Source organism: Numenius arquata, chromosome 6 (genome assembly GCF_964106895.1).
Source record: "Numenius arquata chromosome 6, bNumArq3.hap1.1, whole genome shotgun sequence".
Classification (NCBI taxonomy): Eukaryota; Metazoa; Chordata; class Aves; order Charadriiformes; family Scolopacidae; genus Numenius; species Numenius arquata.
In genome coordinates this window covers 8,740,305-8,764,030 of record NC_133581.1, presented here as the reverse complement: position 1 = coordinate 8,764,030, position 23,726 = coordinate 8,740,305, and the positions used below count along the sequence as shown (strand labels likewise).

At 49.4% G+C, this 23,726-nt stretch overlaps 1 protein-coding gene across 1 annotated transcript in view; it reads right to left on the bottom strand.

Annotated features, from left to right (window-relative positions):
* Positions 1–23,726, bottom strand: part of CCDC85C (coiled-coil domain containing 85C) — a 109,079-nt gene that overhangs the window by 40,992 nt on the left and 44,361 nt on the right. The window lies entirely within an intron of this gene.

Genomic DNA, 23,726 nt, shown 5'->3' with positions numbered 1-23,726 from the left:
ACAGTTCCCAGAACAGCCTCAAGCTCTGTCTGAAGACAACCAGAGACTCCACCATTTCCACTCATGTAGTGGATTCAACACCCTCCATCAGCAGATCTGGTCAGATACGGTATCCTTCCCCACCTGCCCTCCAGCTTCACCGGTACCCACATGCTGCCAGGGCGGCAGAAGCAGAGCCGAGTGCCTCTACACAACGAATGCAGCGATCCTGATACAGCAGGTCCTGATTTTTATCTCAAAGTACCTGGGCATTCAAAGCAGCTTCAGGGAAGGTTCAAAGCAGTGTCAAAGGAGAGGCTCCATCCCCGCCTCCCTGGGAACCCTCTGACTGAGCAAAGTCTCTGCGCGCATAAATTGCACATACAGCAGCACTTGCATAAACAAGTGTAAAAACGCTAGATAATGCTAAAGAAGATCTCGATGTGATGCCAGTAACAGACACGGGCTCCACAAGAACCACAGCATTGACTAAGTCTGGTGCCCCTTTAGCAGTCCAAGCCTGTTTCCCAAGCAGGAGGGAGCTGCTATATGCAGTGCCGCTCCTCACCCTTGTACTCTCTTATCTCTATTAAGTGCTTATATAGTGGACCACCACACCACTCATGTGCAAAGAACAGTAACAAAAAAAAAAAAAAAAAGCTTATGGGAACTATTTCTGATGAAAACAAGCCCTGTCTCACAGCTCTGTGTCAAGGGAGAGCAGAGAAACTGTGGGAGGTCCTCTAGAAACTGCAGGAGGTCCTCTCCAGCAGCTTTGTGTTCAAGCACAGTGGGAAGTTACTCAAAATGGACCTGAACCTGGTGAGCAACTTCTTCAACATGTGCTTGTGGTGGGTTCCAGTGCTGCTAACAGCTACAGCAAACTAAGGTTAAGCAACAAATGGTGATGCAGAAGCTGTTGTGTTCAGGTCCTGAACGCTACAAGGACTGTCTGGTTGGCTGATGGAAAGAACAGAGCATAGCTGCCAAAGAAAAGGAAGTGGAGAGAGAATTATTTCCTCACTTTGGTTTCATAACCCTTGCAAAAAGAAAGGTACTCCTTGGGAAGGCAAGCCCTACATCCCCAGGAGCCAATGCACACCACAGCTACCCTCAGCCTTGAAAGCCTGCTCTGAGATTTGCTAGAATTCTTCAAACACCGCTGTTCAACTCCAAACCATGTCTGATGTCTGACCTCAGCCAGAAACACCCACAGCAACATAAAATATATTGAGAAAAAAAAGAAAAAAGCAAATGAGCTGTTTTGTCAGCAGAAGATGCTCCATCTCATGCAAAGGCTGAGAAACAGTGCTCACAGTGATCACCACCTTCTCTGTGCCCTCAGACATGAATCACCTCCATCTTCTGGACCTGCCTGTGTTGAGGTAGGTGCAAGATGAGCCATTTGCATCTTGATCTCAGGTTTAAAAAATGCCATAACTCTCACAACAGCAGGCAGTAACACTGCTGAGCCGAGCAGCGAAACCCCAGGCTGGGTCTCTCCCACGTTAGATCAAGAAACACATTCCCAACATTTTTCTGCCTCTGACCTTCCTCTTATCAGTGAGTTTCCCTCCTCTCCTGCCTCCCCCAGAGCCATGGGGCAAGTACGGCTGTGCTGACTCACCCAGGAGAGGCAGCAGAGCTGGATCACTCATGGCTCAGACCCCCTCATGCCCTTCATTAGAAATTAAATGGTCCTCATTGCCTTGTCAAAGCCTGCCGCCAGCTGTGAAGAATGCTCCACCTACACCAGCCCAAATGCACTCTCCTTTGTGGCACAAGCAGTTCCCAGTCCTGGGTGCTGGGGTGTATCCCCAGCACACCCACCCAGCCACCACCTCACGACACCAACTTAAAGTCCACCCAGGCCTGCTGGTGCCTTACCAGTGACCTGACACCTTGTCCCTGCCCTGGCCGGCCAACCACGCCAGCTGGCTCTTCTGCAGAAGTGTGGCATAGTGAAGGGGAGGCACAATAGCAGGGAAGCAGACAAGGATGGTGGTCAAGGACAAGATTTTTGGGAGGATGCTCTGGCACTCGGTGCTGCCTGGGATGCCAGCAGGGCCAATGTCCTCCTCCAGTTACTCCTGGGGGCCGCAAGCACCAGCTGCATAAGCAATGGTGTCTTAGTGGACCAGATGGGACCAGAGAGAAGGAATTTCCCATCAAAACATCTCACCTTCCACCCAACACCCTCCCCGTCGCAGCCATCACGCTTGGTGTAGAAGAGGAGGTCGGGGAGAGAGCCGGCATCGTGCCCTGCACCCGCAACAGCAAAACGGATGAAAGCCATAATCACCATCAGCCATCGCTCACTTGTACAATGTAAATGTTTGAAGCTAAATTGCTCGCAGAGCCGTAAAACCTGAAGTCCCGTTTCTGTGCAAAGCCTTTGAAAAACTAATTGGATGTAGCTCCGCACATTATCTTCACGAGAGGTAGAAGAGTCGCATTCCAGCCCAGGAAGGAGCATTACTGCTATTATCCACCCTCCGCAAGATTTACTGTCTTAAAAAATATACTCCATCTGGAACCGGGTGTAATTCAACTTGGATGTAATCTGGCTGAGTAACTTTTCTCCACATAGATAAACCACTTAATACTCATTACAGCTAAATTGAGGGAAGACAAATCACTCTACCTTGTTTTAACTCAATGGCCTCTGGGAGAGCAGAGAACTGCCTGGCTCCTGAAGCTTTTTTAAAAAATAAATTAGAAACTGTTTTAACAATCAAAACAATCTTTCAGCCTGCAGAGCACAGAACAGCATCATTTTAAAAGACACTTGGAGACACTGGAACCTTTCCGATTCTCATCTGAGATTTCAGAGGAATCTGTCAGAGGGGTAAATATTACAAATTATACATGTATTTTGACAGTAGCAAAACAAATGTTCTTATTTCCTTGTATGCCATTTCCCCAAACCACAAGAATGCAGGGCACAGGTTGGGATCAAGCTACATGGTTGGGATCGAGACACTTTTATTTAAGACCCTTTCATAATGAGGCCTGAGCACTGAAATGAATGTAAGAAAAAAATGCAATCCCTTTACTTAGGGCGGTTCACAGCAGAGGTGCAAGAAAAGGTTACTGTAGGTGTCTGTGAGACAAGGACGCTGTCGAGATGCCTCCAACGGGACTCTCTCACAGCGAGACCGTCCCTACACCCAGCCTGGACAACACGAAACAACAGGATACGAGCAGACTTGAGCCAACAGAGGTGCCTTACTCCTCTTCCGTGTCATCCCACTGAGGTTTGATTTGTCTTTTCAATGTCTGCTACAAAGGGGGTGACACAGTGTCCTGATGGGGTGCTGTCTGGCAGGTCAGGACCGTGGTGCCCCACTCCAGCACCATCCCCACCTGCACCACAGAGGTGCCCCATACTCCCAGCTACGAGGCTGGACACCCGCTGCCTCCCGCTGCATTTTCTCCCCAGGAGCTATGTATGATTTAAGACAGCAAAGCACAGCTATATTTTGTCAATGTCCTGCCAACAAGGCAGCATCCCTAAAGGGATTCTCCCAAATCCAAACCCAAGGAGGAAAGACCCAGGAAGGAGTGATGCTCTGCCAGGTTTGCACCTTGCAGCCAGCTGCCACCTTCTCCTTCGCTTGATGGGATGCTGACATTTTCGCTTCCTCCCCTTCCATCAAAGATCATCTCATAAAAAGGCCTTCACCTGTGCTCAATAAAACATTTTTCTGTTTGTCGGCAGTTTCGTTATCGAAATTCGTTATAGGAACACCTCTGCTCTTCAGCACCATATTTCAGATTCGTATTGCTCTGCTGGTTTTGCTTCCTGACACAGACAAGCAGGCTGAAAAATGGGCCAGCGGTTACATCTTGTAAAGAAGTTGATTTATTAAGGCAACAGCACTCTTTCAGAGCAGCTGGGAAGCAGATTAAACTCCTATCTCTTTCTATATTGACATTAAAGGAAATTATTGAGAGAGGTGGACAAACCCACCACCCTTGCTTTTTACTAGGCAGCCCTCATCTTTCTGCTCTTACCAGCAAGTCCCATTCCCAATGTCCTCTTTCGGACTGGTGTGCAAGGCAAGTTTTCACGTCAGGCTTTACTCAGCAGATGGCTCAAATGTGAGCAGGGACACCCAAAGCCACTGCTGAGTTACTTTACCTTTGCAGGTGCTGCCCTCTGCTACGGCACCACCACAGGGCTTTCAGGTGTGCTCCTCGGTTCTCCTTGGCACGCTTAGCTCTGCAGTGATTCTCACCCTGACTCTGGGAGAAGCCACTTCTTCCAGCACCTGGAGGATGCTGCTGGTGTCTGAGGGACTTGGCTCCTGTCCCCACATTAGTCCTTGTCCCCACTGAACAAAGGCAGCTCTCCAGTCTGGCACCCAGGCTCCAGTCCAGCTCGTCCCCACTGAAAATATCACTAAACGCAGCTGTGAAAGCATGAGAGTGGGTGGAAGGGCAGGTCTGCAGACAGAAGGCACATAAAAGCCAAATGAAGTATTCCAGCAGTGAGGTGAAGAAGCTCACTGACCTAAACTCTCCTCTTCTCTCAGGTCTAAAATACCATATGCTGCTAATCCCAATTCCTCTGCCTCTCCAGTAGGAGCGTGGGCACAATTTGGGGTCTCCCTTGGGACGTGGTAAGAGAATATGCAACAAGGTCTACAGCAGTCAGAAGCTCCCAGCCTTTTGCGGCTTTGCAAGATATTCTGCAAGCAAACCACACCAACCTGCTCCACCTCTTGTGCCACCACCTCATTCACCATGGGTTGGGTAGGGAGAAGTTTCCTCTGCACTCTGCCAGGCAGCGTTACAGAGATGGCAGGAGGGCACTTACAGAAAGAGAACTAAAGCCAAATCTTGGTTATTTCCATAGCTGAGGTGCTGCAGCACACTTTTGCTGAACAGACACTGCCTCAGACTGTGCTCAATAAATAGAAGGCCCATATTTAGCATCCAAAGCCACCCATGGGAACACCTGTCTGAATAAGACTGGTAGGATCAGGCCTTGTTTTCAAGGTGCAGGTGATAGCTCAGGTATAGAAGAGGTATCCAAACGCTAGCCAAAACAACAGAGAGGTGGGTTCTCAGTCCAATCACAAAGAAATCTGGTCTCAGACTAATACACGTTTTCTTTAACTCTCACAAGGCAGTGGTTACGCACTGGCGACACGGCTGTGCTGTGCTGCATCTGGCGGGATGGAACATATGCCACTGCAGCCATTTAATTAACATTTCATAGCGAGCCTGTAACCACTAGCTCTGAAGTTTTTCAGGACCGCACGTTCCCGACTCAGTTCCAGTCCATTAGGCCTGTCTGGGAGCTTAGCGGCCTCAAGTCGGTCTGTAACAGTCTGATAAGGTCTCTCCTGACTTCAGCTTTTACAGCTCACTACTGCGACTTCCAGCCATGACATCATCTCCGCGCACAGCAAAACATCTGCCCGCGACGACTGTCAACAGGAGCTCAAGAGCTCCTGATATCTTATCGGGATTTCATTAGGAAGCAGCTGATAGGGAAGGAGCAGCTTGTGCGTGTGTGTGTGCCCACCTACTGCAGCGCAGCCGGGAGAGAGCTGTCTTGTCCCATCAGAAAGTGGCCACCGGTTTCTCCTCCCTTACTCGGGTGACCTTTCCGTTACAATCTTCCCTGGGTCAGTCGTTCTATCACTGCATAGCACAGCAGGAACCGTTGGAGATCACCTGTTGGATGTCTAACCCACTCAACCTGTAAAACCTGCTTAACGAGAAGGTGGTGAAACACCTCCCTATCTTGTAGTCTGACACCAGGCTTCCCTTCTCCTGAGGGGGACAACCACTACCTGCTCTTCTGCTGCTGGGAGTGGGCAAAAACAGGCAGTGCTGCTGCGGCTCTCCAGGGCTTTCTACAGGTCTCCTTGTAAGCCTGCTTGCAGAGGATGGCACCTTCACCAGGTCGCTCAGATGCACTCCCATCACCACGTGCTGCCTGCACAGCAGACCAGCTCAGCCCTGATTATGAGTCACGACTGTTTGTCCAGGTTTCCTGGGGAAATCTTGGAAGCCTTTCCTTCTATCCCCCAGAGATTTTGAAGGTAAACAACCAAGGAAAAGATTGCGTTTGTTCTACAAGTTGTGTTTTAACACCTGACTGTGGGCGTCGCTCTGAGAACAATCAGCGTGAGTTTTTTTGAGGTTCAGCCTCAGAATGAGCTTTCAAGCAACAGTAGAAAGACTGTAATTAGATGCAATAAGCAAACACAGTGATAGAAACATTTACGTCCAAGACACACACAGCCAGACAGTCTTGCCTGGTGTACATGTAACAGAGGAAAACTGATTTACATCCCCCCTTGCTCCCTGCACACGGAAGCCTGCACTGTCTGAGGGAGCAGGCGCTCTCTGGATGAATTCCAGGTGCTGCAATACCCATCACAGCCTGTGGCACCAGGCCGAATTCAGGTTTTCTTTGGCCTCTTTAAAAAGACATTTGCTGTGCAACCACGTAGATGGACTCAATGAAGGATTGCCTGAGCGCAGAAAGGGCAATTCTAGAGAAAGGAGGACAATGCTCAAATTGCAGGTGGATCAGGGTGATCCTCCCTTCCAGACACTGTGGTACCACTACTGCTCTATCAATGCTTACTAGCTGATACGAAGGGAGACAACAAAAGATGCAGAAGCTGGAGGAAGGACAGGGGAAGACCACAGTGACTACTGGATGTGATGCTGAGCTCGTGAAAACTTGCAAGAGAGGAAAAGATGAGTAACACCAACAAACTGGAGGTTCTTTGACTGCCGTGTGCCTTAGTCAACATAGCTCCATCCAAAAAGCTCTGCTTCCCATGTCAGAGCTGCACTGCAGCAGTGCAGCATCTCCTGCTGTCACCGACCCCAGCAGTGTAAAGCCATATCCCGTTGACCAGTGCCAAAGCAGTGAATTAGGAGATCATCATAATCTTCCTTATCCTGTACCTCTCTACTACTGCCACAGATGGACAAGGGCTGATCTACCACAGTATGGCCTAAGCAGGACCTTCCAAGAAAGTCTAATTTTAGACACAGAGAGATAAACCCTCTGCTTTTGATAGACCCATGGGTTGCTTCTCGTTGGTGTGATGGACTCCTCGGTGCACTGGAAGGAACAGCCAGACCCTCTGCTTGGAGTTCGGGCCCTACCAGCCAGTTGTGCTGGACTCTCTCTTGGGGGAAGGCAGAGGTGAACAGAATGTTGTGTCACCAGCACTCGTCTGGGGAGTGGAGCTGCAAGTCACTCACTGCTAATGGGATTCTGCAGCTTTAATGATTATGAAAAGGTTAAAATGACCTGCCAGGCACCCTCAGCTGTTTAAGCCTCTTTTCCTTCCTCGTGCTGCTTTAATCTTGGTAGCACGGTCACGTGACCTGGTCAAAAAAAGCCCCGAAGCCGATTAGGGGCTTTCCACTGGCTACAAACGACTCAAAACGTTTGGGATGGTGTGGATGCTTCAGAAAAAGTAGCCTGCTTTGCTCCGCACCTTCCCTCTGGGGGCACCTCGGCGAACGCTGCAGGCTCTAGAAGTCACCAAGAGGTTACGGTCCCAGGGGAAAAACCCTGAAACCAAGGGGACAGGCTGTACTCATTTCCACCTCTTTCAATCCAGTTACTTAATTCCTCCCTCCCACCTCCAAAATCCAACCCTTCCCACCTGACTTTGGCTACTGCTACGGCAGCCACTGTCCCTGTCTCTACAACAGCACCCAAAGGCTAAGCCCATCCCACTGCCAGCATGCAATGCTCAAAGACTCTGCCAAGGTTGACCTCAGCTTTTGTGGCAGCATCCTTTGACTCCTCACACACAGCAGCTCTGTGAAAAAGGATCTTGGGGGCTATTGCGGCTCATAAATTGGGCGCGAATCAGTGTCACGATGGGGCAAGAGCAGTATTTGGGATCACACTGCAATGCAGAATCACAGAATCACAGAATTGTAGGGGTTGGAAGGGACCTTCGGAGGTCATCCAGTCCAACCCCCCCTGCCAAAGCAGGTTCACCTAAAGCAGGTTGCACAGAAACACATCCAGGCAGGATTTGAATATCTCCAGAAAAGGAGACTCCACAACCTCTCTGGGCAGCCTGTTCCAGTGCTCTGTTACCCTTAAAGAAGTTTTTCCTCATGTTGAGATGGAATTTCCTGTGTTCCAGTTGGTGCCCCTTGCCCCTTGTCCTGTCACCCGGCACCACTGAAAAGAGTCTGTCCCCATCCTGTTGACACCCACCCTTTAGATATTTATAAGCATTGATGAGATCCCCTCTCAGTCTTCTCCAGGCTAAACAGACCCAGGTCTCTCAGGCTTTCCTAAACAAGAAAACAGGAGAAGTAATCCTCCTTCATCAGTGCTATTAAAGATCTTGAACGGGGATCTGTGTCCAGTTTTAGGCATCACGCTTCAAGACTCATGCGGACTACTTGGAAGGAATTCAGGAGAGAAATAAGGAGGGTCAGAGTGTGGAAAGCATAATCTAGCAGGAGAGCTTGAAGGAACATAGATTGTTTAGCTTGGAGAAGAAAAGACTAAACACAGATGGAGTAATGGATTCAAATACATAAATGATTGTCAAAAAAAGATGAAGTGAATAAATTGTTCTCCATGTCCACCCAGGAAATGCAAGCTCTCTAGTAACAGGGATATTTAAGGGCTACAAGAGATTGCCTTGGGAGATGGTGGAATTGCCATTGGTGATGGCTTTCACAAGCAGCTTAGACAAACATCTGTAAGGATCAGTTTAGGTAGAGCTGAGTCTGCCTGGGGGCAAAGGGATGGGTTTGGTGACCCCAGGAGCCCTACAGTTCTGTTTTCCATGCCTACCCTGTACAAATGTCACATGAGAAAATCTGTGGCTATTTCACTTAAATTCCAGAAAGCAAGCATGACAATTATTTGAAGGCAAAAATGAAATCCCTAAGCAGCCTTTGATTGGCATGTCAGATTCAGTAATCTGAAACCGTCCATGCAGTCTGGTTTTTCATCACCTGCAAAAAATCCCATGTAACTGCCTGGTGGCTGGCAAAGAAGAAAGCAGGGCTGGCAAGAGCGCGTGGAGAAGAACAAGAGCCGGGGTAGGGCCCTCTGATACTAATGGGAAGTTTGCAATAAAAAGGTTGTACTGCAAACAGTTGGCTGTTTGAAAATACAGCCGGGTGATTTCAAGAGTTAGTACCCTCACCAAAAAAGAGTTTTTATGTTTTAGCATTACCATTTCTAGCTTTTCCCCGGAAATTCACAGTCCTAAATCACAGAGGGCCAATATGCACGAGGCTCGGTATGACCATAGGAACAACATATGGTCTCTAGCCAAAAGAGCTGAAAAAAGAGGAGCTCAGTGAATGCAGACAAGCTGGGGAATGCCAGGAAACCATGTGGGTTAGGAAACAGGATCAGCAGCACTGACAGTCCAACTATGGTCAAGGCTCGTAGGCACCATGACAGAGGAAGGGGCTGGAGAAGGCTGCCATCTCCATGTCTACAAGTCTTTGGGCAGCACAAGAGAAAGTACAAAGGTGCTGATTTGAAAACTAAGTATGTGGCAAATGGATACCAGGTTGTCCTAAACTATTTTAATAGTCCGGAACCCCCCATAATAAACTGCTACCTTCCCCCAACCAACCACATGGTCTTTCAAGATAGGAAGGTAGCTATCAGAGGCCCAAAGACTCTTGAGTTTGCGCTATTGAAACCAAAAAGAGTTACAAATGAAAGTCAAGTTGGGTTCAGAGCCCTTTGTCACTCTGTCACAGCCAGAAAACTCTGGAAAACAGGCTGATCTGAAACATTTTCACACCCAACTGCCCTGTTAGTTACCTCTTGCAAATCCACTGAAATGAATGTAAGTGTATCCCAGAATGTGGTCTCTGGTTTCCATTTTGCACAATTGCTGCTCCACCTCTCAGCAAGGAGAAACTGTGAGCTTCCACAATCAGTATTTTTCTCTTTAAACTCATCAAACTGACCAAAGCTGCCCAAGATATTTGCCCCCAGATCCCAACCCACCCAAACACATGCAGCTTTGATCCCACCCTCAAAAGATTTGGCGGGGTTGTTGCAGTTGCAAAAACTTCACCGTACTTGACAAGACCTTTGCTGAAATTTCTCCGTTTTTATGGCAAACTTCTAGCCATCTGTGGTTCAAAAGCCTGTGGGAAAGACATCAGGTTAATCCAAAGCCTTGTGAAACAGGACAGTTGTGAGTTTTGCTTTGAAATTTTAGATTTGTTTGAATCCTTCAACATTTTCTCCCGGATAAACGAGCATTACCTCCTAGGTAAGAAGCACTGCCAAGTTTCAGATGGCTATAAATCTTATATTCGACATTGTACATACAAATGGGCCAGTAGGTTTTATGCAGAAATTCCCACTGCCTTCGAAGGAATCCTGCTTAGAAACCGATAGCACAAAGCAGTCCAGCTGCAGAAGGGCTCTCTTGAGTTTACAAAACTACTTCCCAAGCAACCTGTGGGGGGAAAGGCAGATTACCAGATTAATCGATGAGGTGGTTTTTTTTTTTTTGTTAAAAGGGTAAATAAGAAGATCTTAAATATTTGCAAAAGTCATCCTTTGCAAACACCAAGTTGAAACTTTTGCAGGCTCTGAAAATGCATTTCAGGTTGTAAATCTGTTCCCCCTTTTTGCTTGGGAAGATTCTTCTGGACAATAAACGCAGCGAGCCTGGGAGAGAGCTGCATAATTATCCACTCCGCACAATGGAAACCAGCATTTCCAATGCGGTCCTCAACCGTCAGGAATCCAAGCTGTGTGATAATTAAAACTCAAAAATCCTCTTCCATCAAGAGAAAAATTAAACTTTAATTTCCACTCCTCAAATACCCCCACCATGTTCAGGAAGCCCACTATTAAAAAAAAATAAAAAAATCTCACAGATGCAAATGATGTCCTTCTGGGTGCTGACAGGAAAAATTTAATTGGCAGTGAGAAAAAAAGTAATGATTAGGTTAATGAAAAATAGGCTCTATTGACTCGGGCCACTCGACCATTCCTGATGAGGGTAAACAGCCCCCCCTTCTTCTTCCCTGCTCCCCTCGCCTTTGTCTGCCGCTCACGGCAGGAACGCGTTCAAAAGGGATGCCTCGGTGGGAAAAGGCTGGAGTGAGATCAAAGTCCTTCCACCCAGGGGCCCGCCAGAGCCCAGCGCTCGCTGAAGGGCCCCCGTGTGCCCAGGAATTTTGTATCACCCCCCCACCCCGGTCCAGGCTGCCCCGCATCCCATCCTTAGCCCCAGCGTTGGCTGCCTCCATCTCTCCCCCTGAGCCCAAAAAAGTGCAAGGTAGCAAAGGTGTTAAAAATTGCTGGCCTTTTTCCAGAAAAAAAGCATTTATCCAGTTATGGCTGGCATTTACGTGCCGGGCAGTATGGTAATAAACCTCATTCCCACACCTGGGGCTGGCGGGGGAGGGCTCTTACCCGAGTGACGAGCAAGATGCAGGATTTCCTGGTGTCACCACTCTTGCCGCAATACCTGGGACCAGGGCTGGCGGGGAATTTTTAGGTAAAGCAGTTTTTCACAGGAAAACGCTGATTTATCAAGAGAGCATTTTTAACACAGGCATCCAATTTCATGCAATTTTTAGCTCAGGATGAAATTTCTGGTCAGACCCTCAGAGAGAGAAAGGGAGAAAGCCTAAAATAGCTGCAAGCCCATGGCTTAAGGCAATCACCAGGGAATGTCTAAATCCCTGCACACTAAGCTCTTCTGGAGTTGGGGGTTGTGTGCGTCTGTGTCCAAGACACACAAATTTCTATGGCCGAGGACACGGAGCCTCGCCAAAGTGCAGGCAGAAACCCTGCGCCCGGTCCTGTTTACCAAAAATAACTGCAGTTGTAGAGCCAGTGGCTCCCACCAGCTGGGACGGGCACCTGCACAGGTCCCAGCATTCACCCGTAGTTCAGGTTTGGGTCTATGTGTATTTTGCAATTATCTGGTTTACTGTGCTGGTCCCTCCCCACGAGCCGGTGTTTTGGGAAGCAAAGCTCTGTTGCAGTCCAGAGGACCAAGGGGACCCCGTTCCCCTCCACCCCTGTGGTCCCCACTGATTTGGGGTACATTCTGGGTTGGATCTTCTCTCTTCCCCTGTCTGGTTCCTCCTTTGCCCCCAGCTGCAGAAAACCACTCAGCCTCGCGCTCTCCTGCTGCAGACCGTAGTTAAACATTACGTGCTGCAATTGCCTAGTAATTTAACACACTTTTGATAAACACATTCCAACAGCAGCATAACCACGGGAGGAAGGTGTGTCTTCTTCTTTAAGGACTCGGTAGAGACAGGAAAAACAGCCATACGTGAAGTATGTACAGCGAATTCACTGCACAGTCCTTCAGTGTCAAGCTGGAAGATGGCATGAATCCAACCCCTGCCAGCTTTCACCTGAGAAAAATTTCAACCAAAAAACCCAACCTGGGTCACAGAGGAGACCTTTCGTGCCGTCAAATTACACAGACGGAGCAGAGACTGTTGCCTGTGTTCTTACACGAGGGTGGAGGGAAATCCTCGTAGTGGAAAGCAGCGATGCCCCATCTCCTCCTTGCAGCCCCCTCCTGCCTGCACCCGCTGCCCTGCCGTGGGATCGAGCTAAAAGAAATTAAACAGCAGAAGGGCTGTTGAGTGTAACGTGTTGGCTACGCCAAACCGGCACGGGTTTTGTCAGGGCCAGCTGGGAACAGCAGCAGGCCAGCCACAAATATGTTATAACCCAAAACTGAGCAGAACAGGGACTCCAGATACCTAAGCGAGAGACACATGGTATGGCTTAAGAATCTGAATACAGTAAACATAATTAATGCCTGGAAAGAAAGGCTAGACAATAGCTAAGCATTTCCTAACTGCACGATGTCTAAAGGGAGTAGAAACAAGATGGAGGAGCAGATTACCACGTATCACTGGGCTGGATTGAAATAATGAGACAATAGGAAACAAAACCTGTTTTAAAGTAAGTTAATTATACAACGCTACTACAATAAAAATAGGAAATATTAGTCAATCCTCAGATAAGTCTTCCTGATAACTGTCCATGCCATCACTCTCAGCCAGGAGATTTAGCAAGTAACCTACAAAACTGGTCCTTGCCAGCACCGACCCTTTCCAGGGGATGCTGAGCAACCCCGGCTGCTGCGAGGGAAGGCGGCTGGGAGCATCCCACAGGACCAGCCCCTGGTGATCAGAGCAAAGCAGGCAACTGCGTCCTCACCTTGCCTGGGGCAGCCAAGGAGCCCAGGCATTTGGCCACTGGGGCTAATAAAATCAGTCCCACAACCATTCAGACAGCAGGCGATCAGAGGAGACTTTCTGCTCCCACAAGCCGAACGAGTGCTTGCTACGCCTTTGCAAAAGGACTGTGCAAACTTTTACCACATTTCCCTGAGGTTACAGTCAGAAATTAAAACTATGCAACGCAGCCTGCTCTCCCTGTTATTTATTAACAGGTTTATTACCTCTCACTCAAGCCCTTTGGACTGGTGGCTGACCGCTCCCCGCAAGGCGGGTTAACGTGTACTTTTCTGGCTCTCCAACACCACCTCCACAGCTCGCTCTTGGCTTCACAGGTGCCTGCAGGATCCACCTCTGCGTGTTGGCCTTCTAACGCATATTCTGCATTTCAGCCTTGAAGAGGGGGCTCTCAGCAGCACGGACCCCTGCTCGCTCCCTAGGGTCACATTCGTGAGTCAGCTCTGGTTACACACGTCATGGCAGAGCCAGGGCAAAGGGAAGGGATACGGAAAGGGACCCTGACATGAATGTGTCCCCAACCCTTCCCAATCACCTCCAGGCATCTCCTGGAGCTCCTCTGCATCCACATCTCAGAACTATCTGAGAACAAGTAGAGGGAGAGAAGATGATTGTCTTATTTCCACAAGATAGCTCTTTATTACAAGCATAAAAGAAAAAAAAGACTACTAAGCACAGCCCCCCCCTAAAGCCTGTGCTTAGTAGTCTTAAAATGACATCTTAGGTGGTAACTCCCATCTCCTCTCCCAATAACTAGGTGGGCTCATTTTGTAGGGGTGCACATTGCACAGAGATGGGAAACAAATCAGTACACCCATGGATAAAGAGGGGTTGCTTTGGTTCAGGCACAGGATGGGGTAGGAAAACACACGGATGTTCAGGGTAATACCGTTCATAAAAGCATAAAGATGTTTCAGGCTATCTAGCACAGAGATTTCCAAACTATTTTGTTTGCCAGTTACTCCCACTCTTAAGAGAGATGTCCTATGCCCTCCTTCTTACAAGCCAGGCAGTATTTGGAAAGAGTATTTCGAAAGATCAACAAGTTTGGGGAGTGCTGTTCCAGGGCCTACCAGAGCCCTGCCTCACACCGGGACAGGTCCCTGCAGCCGGCTCACCAGTAACGGCTTGCTTGGCCAGGCAGCAGCCCCCTGCTCCCGAGTTCAAACCTCAGCTGAAGAACCTTCCCTGTAGAGAGGCAAAACTCCCACTCCCAGCCCCCTCCATCCCTTCCAGAAATGCACTGTTCCTGGGGGGTCATTGTCTCCCTAGAGCTCCTTGAAGCCACTGATATGTTCCATCTCCTCCCCAAAGCCAGGTTTTTCTCATTTTAACATGACCCAAGTAAACAAGCGCCCATACCTTCCCTTGAGAAACTGTGCCGCAGCCCTAATAGCTTTCACCTTGAGGAAACGTTTCCTGATGACTTTCTCCTTCGCCTAATTTCATCCCATTAATCCCAGTTGTACACAGTGGGTCCACCACGCACCATCCATCCACCCCCACCCTCCAGACACAGGGACTTGCTGAGTGCACCCCAGCCAAGGCCACTTGTCCCTGCTGCCAGAAAAGCAGGGACCCGACCCTCACACTCTCAGCCTCCACCAGGCACGGGAGAAATGCCTGGGAAGTTACTTGCATGGAGGGATTTGTCCTATTCCCCCGTTTCCCTCCCCCCCCCAAATGTCCCCTGAATGTGGTTTTAAATGTCAGGTCGTCCCTGCCTTTCTCTAGGAAGTGCTTTGCAATGCCAATTTCCATCCCAGGAACGCACAGCCTGCGCAGCACTATTTGTGTTGACCAACAGGAATTTAATCAACCAACAATAATAAACTGGGTAATACTCAATTGTATGAAGCCGCCAGTCAGATGAAAGGATTTACAAAGGCTGGATTGATCTCCAGGCCCTGGCAGCTTTCCCACGGTCCCCCTCTAATCTGCGGAGCCAGAAAGAATACGTGAAAACTCTGAAATCCAGGTTTTCCTGCGGGGTGTGTTAAGTTCAAGTGAGTCTCTCTTCTACAGATGTGTGTCCCCCCGCTCCCCGGCTGGCTCCTACCTAACCCTAAAGGAGCATCACGGCAGGGCAAAGCCCCCTCGGAGACAGTCAGCTTATGTAACCGCTAATGCCATAAGCACTACAATGTCTTTAGTGACAAAAAGGCTCAGCGCTGGCTCAGACCAACAGCAGCCAATTCACCGCAGAGAATTAGAGAGAAGAAACTGATGTTACTTTGGGAAATCAATCGGCATGGCCGGCATCGCTTTAGCAGATAGCATCTTTCCAGCAGGTACAAGAGCATCTTCTGACATTGCAAAGCACCGGCAGGATGGTGTTTGCTTCCTTGGGGGAACGAAAGCAAAGAAATGCTCCAGGCCACTTTTTGGCTGCAAAAGCCCTCAGGGAACAGCAAACCCGAGGGTGCTCCCAAGGTGGCTGCTCACGGAACCACAGAAGGATATAATCAAAGTACTTGCACATGCCCCCTCTGGCTCTGCGCTCCTGCAGGCTGCTCTCTCCCTCGCCTTCCTTCTGCAGGTCCTGCCCACGTTTCCAGCTGGGAGCCCTGCAGGCCATAGCCAGAGGAGGATGACACGGGTCACCACTGGGGGAGCCAGCATAAGAGAGGGACAAGAGGCTAATTCAGGCATGCCACCCTCCTGCACATGCCGGGGTCCACCAGCACCATGGGTCTCCTCTTTGAGCACAGAATCACAGTATGGTTTGGGTTGGAAGGGACCTTAAAGATCATCTAGTTCCAACCCCCCTGCCATGGGCAGGGACACCTCCACTAGACCAGGTTGCTCAAAGCCCCATCCAGCCTGGCCTTAAACACTTCCAGGGATGGGGCATCCACAACTTCCCTAGGCAACCTGTTCCAGTGCTTCACCACCCTCACAGTGAAGAATTTCTTCCTAATATCTAATCTAAATCTCCCCTCTTCCAATTTAAAACCGTTACCCCTTGTCCTGTCACTACACTTCCTGACAAAGAGTCCCTCTCTGCCTCTCCTGTAGGCTCCCTTCAGATATTGGAAGGCTGCTATGAGGTCTCCCCGGAGCCTTCTCCTCTCCAGGCTGAAATGCCCCAGCTCTCTCAGCCTGTCTTCATAGGGGAGGGTGCTCCATCCCTCCCAGCATCTCAGCAGCTCCCCTGCAACAGACAGCCACTGTCACACAGCTGAACAGTCCCATCCCATACAGTGGGTGGCTGTGGAAACGGGCCTATTGCTCACATTATCCAGGCAGTCACAGTATTGCTGGTTTTACAGCCATCTCCCCGCAAAGCAGGTGAGCATCTGGGTTTCGGGGCTGAGCTGCAGGAACTGGAAGCAGCTGTGATGCTGCTGATGGTGGCTGCACAGGGGCCACCAAACCCAAAGGTAACACTCCTGGCTTGGGAAGTCCTCGAGCTGCAAATCACTGGTGGCTGGGCAAATATTGTAGGGAAACACATCATCGTATGTGATCAACACATTGCCCTAGTTTTAATTCCCCCGGGCACTGCTGGAGACAAGACTTCAGGCCAGGGGGATCTTCAGGCTGACCCAAAGCAGCCACTGTCACAGCTTTAAGGCTATTGTCACCTCTGCTCATCACATGGCTCAGAAGTGCCGGAGTGGAGGAGAGGACTAGAGCAGCAGCGTGTCCATTGCTCTGCCCCACATCCAGCCAGCTTGTAACCATGCTGATCGGTGCATCAGGGAGATGGGGGCAGAATTAAAAGGAAAAGAAAAATTAAACAAACACAAAAAAGTACTCAAGCAAGGGGAGGCAACATAGCAAAAAAAGAGCAACACTAACCAGCAGTACAGGCAGGCTGGCAGTAGCTGCTTTCCAAGGATCAGCTGCAACATCTGATTCATCCCTGTCAACTGTCATAGCATAGCACCTAATGAAAGACACCTTAAAAGCCCAACAGAGTAGTAATTTTACTAGGAGTGGTTATTCAATCAACTAATGAAGAACAAGACAGTCGGGGGGGGGGAGCACTGCAAGTAGGGATGCCTCCCTTGGCTGGGAAGCAGCCACGTGAGCAAGCTGAGAGCCCACAATGTGGGCATCAGCTCTGCTTTATGGCTAGCCATGGTTTGCGGTCGGAAGAAAACAGGGGCAGAGATTTCCTGTAGTGGGAGGAGGTTTGGGCAGAGGTTTGGCAGCTTTCACTCTCCAAGCCAAGGTCGCTGTTTGGGAGGTCACAGTCCTCTGTCCACAGAAGTATTCATAGAATCAAAGAATGGTTTGGGCTAGAAGGGACCTTAAAATCATCTAGATCCAACCCCCCTGCCATGGGCAGGGACACCTCCACTAGAGCAGGTTGCTCAAAGCCCCGTCCAGCCTGGCCTTGAACACTTCCAGGGATGGGGCATCCACAACTTCTCTGGACAACCTGTTCCAGTGCTTCACCACCCTCAGAGTAAAGAATTTCTCCCTGATATCTAATGTAAATCTCACCTCTTTCAGTTTAAAACTGCTACCCCTCGTCCTATCGCTACACTCCCTCTCCATCTCTCCTGTAGGCCCCCTTTAAATACTGGAAGGCTGCTATAAGGTCTCCCCAGAGCCTTCTCTTCTCCAGGCTGAACAACCACAAACACCCATCAGAAAAATGAAGGAAGCATCTCTATGCAGTTTCGAGCAATCCCCTCTCCATCCACTGCTTACTAAGTCCCGGGGAGAGACTGAGAGGGACGAACCTGGGAGTCACACCTCCATCCCACCGCGGCCAGCCCACACCACCACCGCCGGCTGGCTCAAGTGAATAAACACACACATATACACAGCACCTCACGGCATGGCAGGGCCCTGCCTCCCCTCCAATCTGCACTAATCTCCTCTAGCGTCTGTGCTGCAGAAGATAATTTAGAGGCAATGGCATGCTCCCGAACACATTGCCTCTCTCGCACAGCAATTAAATGTACATCATTGTCTGGCTGTCCTGTATCCTTGGGGCAGGAGGGATTGTCATCATCTTAAAGTCATGATTTACAGAGGTAATAATCATGGCACCAGCCTCATTACATGCCAACTTTCGGGAAATTAGGTGATAGATATTATTCATTAAGTTGCCACATGATACCCATATCCATCCATCTGTTACAGCTGAGCTAACATTTTGGTTCGGAGCATGCAAGCTCTTTAGGAAGAAAGCAGGCACTGTCCTGAAAGGCGAGGGGGGAAAAAAGAGCAAGATTGCAACTGGGTAAACCATTCCCCCCCCCCCCCCAAAAAATAAAAAAAATAAATAAAACAGAGACCTCTCAGACCTTGGAGGCTTCGCGAGTACCCAGCAGCAGGACACTCAGGCCAAAGCAGAGCAATACACAAGTCATAACGTGGGGCTCGAAAATGGCACGCTTGAGTCAAAAGCTTCGTTCCTGGTGAGCTCAGCCCAACCAGCTGCATATGCCATGGAGTGGATTAATTTTGGGGTGCTCTGTGTAGCCTGCTCCATCATACTGAGCTCTTGGGACCCTCCAAGGAGCTATTTGGATTTTGCCCAGCACAGGGTGTCTGGGCTGTGGGTTGCTGCTCCCCTTGCAGTGACTGGGATGGGACTGTATGGGGTTATGTTTGCAAAAGCCCAGCTGCCATTCATCCTCAGAGCCCAGAGGTCCTCCAGCCACCTTTGGCTGCTACCAGGAGCCAAGACTGGCCGTTGACAGCCCCAGAATCATGAAGATACATGTCCTTTGTCCCTACGCTTTTGTCCTGCCTCCACACACAAGGGAGTGAAGGAGGAAGATCTGGTTGTCACCCAGGGCTGGAACAAACTCCCCCCAAAAGCGCACAAGAGTGCATGTCTAAGAAGAGACAAGGACCTCCAGAGCTTCTCCGTTTCTCCTCCAAAAGTACTTATCACCCACTTTTTGCCTCAACAAACACTGAAATGGACATTTTTACAGAACTCATTTTCAGGATGATTCACTCTCAAAAAGGGGGAATGAAAAGGATTCCTGCAAGATATTTTTCATTTTTATCTTTTTTAGGGAAGGCTGTGTTCTTGGGCACAGAAAACAGAGGGTGAGGGCTGAGACCTCAGACAGGCGCAATCCTACATTGCACAGATATCCATTCTCAAGTACTAGTCATCATTAGTTAAATAATACAAATGGTTTCCCAGCAAATTTCTTGCCAGAAGGAAGAGAAAAGCGAGTGCTGATGGTGCTGCAGTAGCCAGTGCCAGCCTTTGATATGACGGCTCTGAGAGTCTCTGACAGAGGCAGAGACAGAAAGAGCTTCATGCCCATCAAGCTACAGCATGCCCAGAGGCCCAAATTTATCTGCTCTAACCCTACTCAACCCTTTTAACAAATGCTTCCTCAAGCAAAATGCATTAAGAGGTATCACAAAAATAAAAGGGTTCCTTACTTACTCCCTCAATGCACAAAAGCACTGGTTTCAGCCACAGAAGATACCAGAGCCGGCTAGGGATCTTGGATCTGGGAAATCCTGTAGCAGCGATGGCAGGAGGGCAAGGACTGGAATACAGGGGAGACAGGGAGCCAAAGCCTGGGAGCTGGAAAGTCTACTTTATACTTAAAGCTTGCCACTAATGATGGGCAAGACCTAGGCTTTTGTGCCCATCCCACTGCAGGCGATGCTACCCCACAGCATCCCTCACGGCATCCCCGGCTGGGGCCGGCACGAGGCAGGGGGGGACGACATGTGGCTGGGCATGGGGAGCCGGCACTGGCGCTGGCAGTCACCCAATGTGCAGCCAGTCAAAGCGGCTCACGGAGCCACATGCTCAGCGCTTCATCTCTGAACCGGAGCTAATCGCTCCCTCGCTGGTTTTCCCCTCTCCGTAGCACAGGATATTGGGGTAAACGGAATGAAAAGGGCAACGTGTTGGTAAACAGCGGCAGTTCCATCCAGGTACCGTCCCAACCACGCCGGGCAGCAAACCTGTCGTCTCTGCAGCATTAATAAATCTGGTTCTGCCAACAAATCTGATCCTGCCCATACACTACATAGTACTTACAGCCCTTCCCACACAACTGGATAAAGTTCTGGGTACCAGGCTGGCACTGCCAGGCTCCAGTGGTGCCGTAAACCCCCACGAGCTCTGCCCTGGGCCTCCCCATTGAGAGGCAAAATGGCAGTAAACCATGTATCAATAAAGCTAAGTGAAGCTTCCCACAGAGGTACGGGAGTGTTACGCCGTGGCTGAACAGCTCAGGAGCCCTAGGAATGATAAGAAGCCCGTGCCTAGTCAGTCATACATCCGTATGCTTTGCTGGATCAGCGCTGTGCATCACAAGCCTTCAGCACAGCCACGAGCAGAGTCTTCCTTGCCTGCCCCCAAGCCCCACGCTTTAGGCAGCAGGTTGTCTTCTCCCTGCCGTTCCCCACATGCCTGGCACAGCCAGTGGGGCAGGGACATGTCCTGCTCACTAGCAGAGGCGAGGTGAATCACTGACACACAGTGATGCACGTTCCCCAGCAAGACCCCGATGTTCATCCCCGTTCCAAACAGCCCAGGGAGGGCACCCCAGGTGGAAATGGTGAGCAGAGAGCTGCAAGGCACAGCGGCACCGTGAACTACCCTTTTTGTGAGCCAAGACTGCCTCAATGATGTTTCCCTGTAAATGTAACGACCAACAGGGAATTTTAAGGTGTCCTTGACTATGCTCCTGTAGGCCTTCGTCCAGCGTACTGCACTAGCACAGGTTCCCAGCTGGGAGCTGAAGAGTTAAGAGTCATTTTGCAGGGCTGACTATGACATCTCCAGCATATATCATGAGGTTAGACAATGTTATTAGGATGAAAAGGACATAATGACACCAGAACTCAGGATTCACACCGACAGATTTGTGTTCCTTCAGGACCCAGCAGCATTTGCCTTGGGCAACAAGATGGCAGGGAAAGCAAAATGTTCAGTGGCTGAAAGGGATAGAAATATGAACATAGACTACATTTGAAGATGTTTAGGCTAGAAATTAGGAAAAGGAGGTATGAGATTCAGGAACAGCCTTGCAGTAGGGGCAAAAATTTCAGCATGCAGGCAGTGTGAAGTGGGAGCACTCACTATGGCACAAGACTGCATTCACCAACCCCAAAGGTCTCTTCTGATCTCATACATCATAGAATCATAGAATGGTTAGAGTTGGAAGGGACCTTAAAGATCATCAAGTTCCAACCCCTCTGCCATGGGCAGGGATACCTCCCACTAGAGCAGGTTGCTCAAAACCTCATCCAGCCTGGCCTTAAACACTTCCAGGGATGGGAAGTCCTTTAAGACTGTTGCACTTTGGAGAGATATATATATATATCTCACCACATATCACACACAGCACCAATGTAACATTAATTTAAGGGGGTGGCCATACTCACTATGCTTGTTTGGAATATTAGAGCATTCCTCCCTTGTGATAGTAAATCTGGTATAATTAGGTAAGGCATATTAAAAGCAGATTCCACCCAAATTAATTTGCAAACATAAAGATCCAGGAGCAAATTCAGTCCTGGTTTAATTCTACTGAAGTCACTGAAATGACCTGAGGGATGAATTTGGCCAACTTGAATACCCATGTCTCATTACTACCAGATGAGCTGTGCACCTACGAAGGGGTAATGGGTCTTTTGGATAAATGCAATCACATGCAGAGACGGGCATGTCCAGGATGGAGGCAACGGATAAAAGTGCCTCTTGGCTTAGGATCCTCTAGCACTTCAACTACTGGTTTCACTGATGTTTTTGCTTAAGTGAAAAATTTGGTTTCAGCTATTCTACAAAATAACACAAGTAACGCACTTTCCTTCAGGTCACTGCCACAGTAAAGCAAGCGCTGGGTGGCTCTTGGGAACGTGAGCTTTCAGACAGATTACTACAGCTTGACTGAAGAAGGGAAGATGACAGACACTACTTAACAGACTCCAAGTTGGGCTCATCCTTGAACTGAATTTTCTTCACAATCTCATGATCCCTCAATCGGAAAAGTCAGTCCCCATATAATGAAGTGCAGATACTTTTGCTCTTGGTAATTACTTTTAATTTAGACAGTGGACAAAGGGTGAAGATTCACTCCCTTTGGGTCTTTTTTTGCTTTTACTGGCATTGTCTTAATTTTTTAAGGGGGTCTCAGATATTCAGATGCCAGACCACAGGTTCAGTGACAATAATTTAAAAAACACCAAAAACAAAATACTACAAATATTCTCATGTTTCCACGTAATGACTGGCACTTGATTAGGTACTATACCCTTACCCAACGGATTTGCAATCACCAGAAGAGCCATGGGGCCTTCATTACACAAAGCCCTTGGAAAGTTTATCGTAGGGAATTTACCACAGTTACTGGGTTATCCTTGACTTTTTAAAACCTTTGTGAATCATAATTAATGATATGAAAATGACGCACACGTATTACACTTGTCTGTGGTTTTGCCCATAAAGGACACCACCAAGGGCAAGAAAGCACAGATAAAAACCAGAAAACGTAACTCTTCATCCTCTGGGCCTCCAAATTGCCGGTCAGTCTGTTGCAGAAGAGCACAGACTGTTCCACATCATTCAGACCATCGGGGTGCTGGGTGCCGCCGTGGCGGCCGAGCCAGGGGCCAGCTGGGCTCTGCTGCAGGCAGCCCCACGGTGACGCACGTGCCGCCATCAGCATTGGGGGACCCACAACCCGCCGCTCTAATTTTAGCACTAACAGCCTTGCTAGCATCTGGGGAAGACGTCTGCCGTGCAGACGCTGGCAGCCGGCAGCCAGTGGCAGAGCCCCAACAACAGCAACAGCAAACCCCTGGTGAGATCCACGGAGGGCAACAGCATGAGGACACAGCCGGGAGCTGCGTCTCAGCTGACGGGCGCGGGGACAGCAATGGCATGGGGAGAGCAGCGCTGGCCCCGAAGCACAGGCAGGCTCCCAACTGGAGGGGACAGGCACAGCCAGCACCCAGGTCATCCCCGTGTGCCACCCCAGCTGCACGCAGAGTCCTCCCTTTCCCCCGGAGAACAGGGAACCGTTCAAAACCCTGGTCAAATTGACGTATTCTAAAACCTTGTCTGATTCACTCACTGTCTCTTCCCCCAAAAGCAGAGCTCCCGCTGTCCCCAGCTGCCAAGGATAACATGGTAGAGAAAGGGATGTTACAGTGTGCACCAAGCTATTGGAGAAAATCCCATTTTTATCTTAGCAAAACAACTTTCCCTTTCTACCGCCGGCAGAAAAAAGACCGTCCCCACCTATCCCATTGCATAATCCAGCTGCAGCATCTAAAGCAATGTTTACCTGGGAAAAAGATACTGGGCAAATGCTTTGTGCCAGGTTCCCAGACTGCAATGGGATGCAGCACTTGGAAACCAAGAAAGTAACAACAGTGGTGGGTATCAGCCAGATCCGGGGATCACCAGGTCGGAAAAGCCTGGGAAAACTATGCACATTTGAGGGCCAATTCGACACGAGCGCCGGGGAGATAGGCAGGACGAGCCAGTCAGGCTTTTCAACCACTGGTAGGTGGGATCCCACAGCAAGCTTTCTCTCCTGCCACCACAGCCC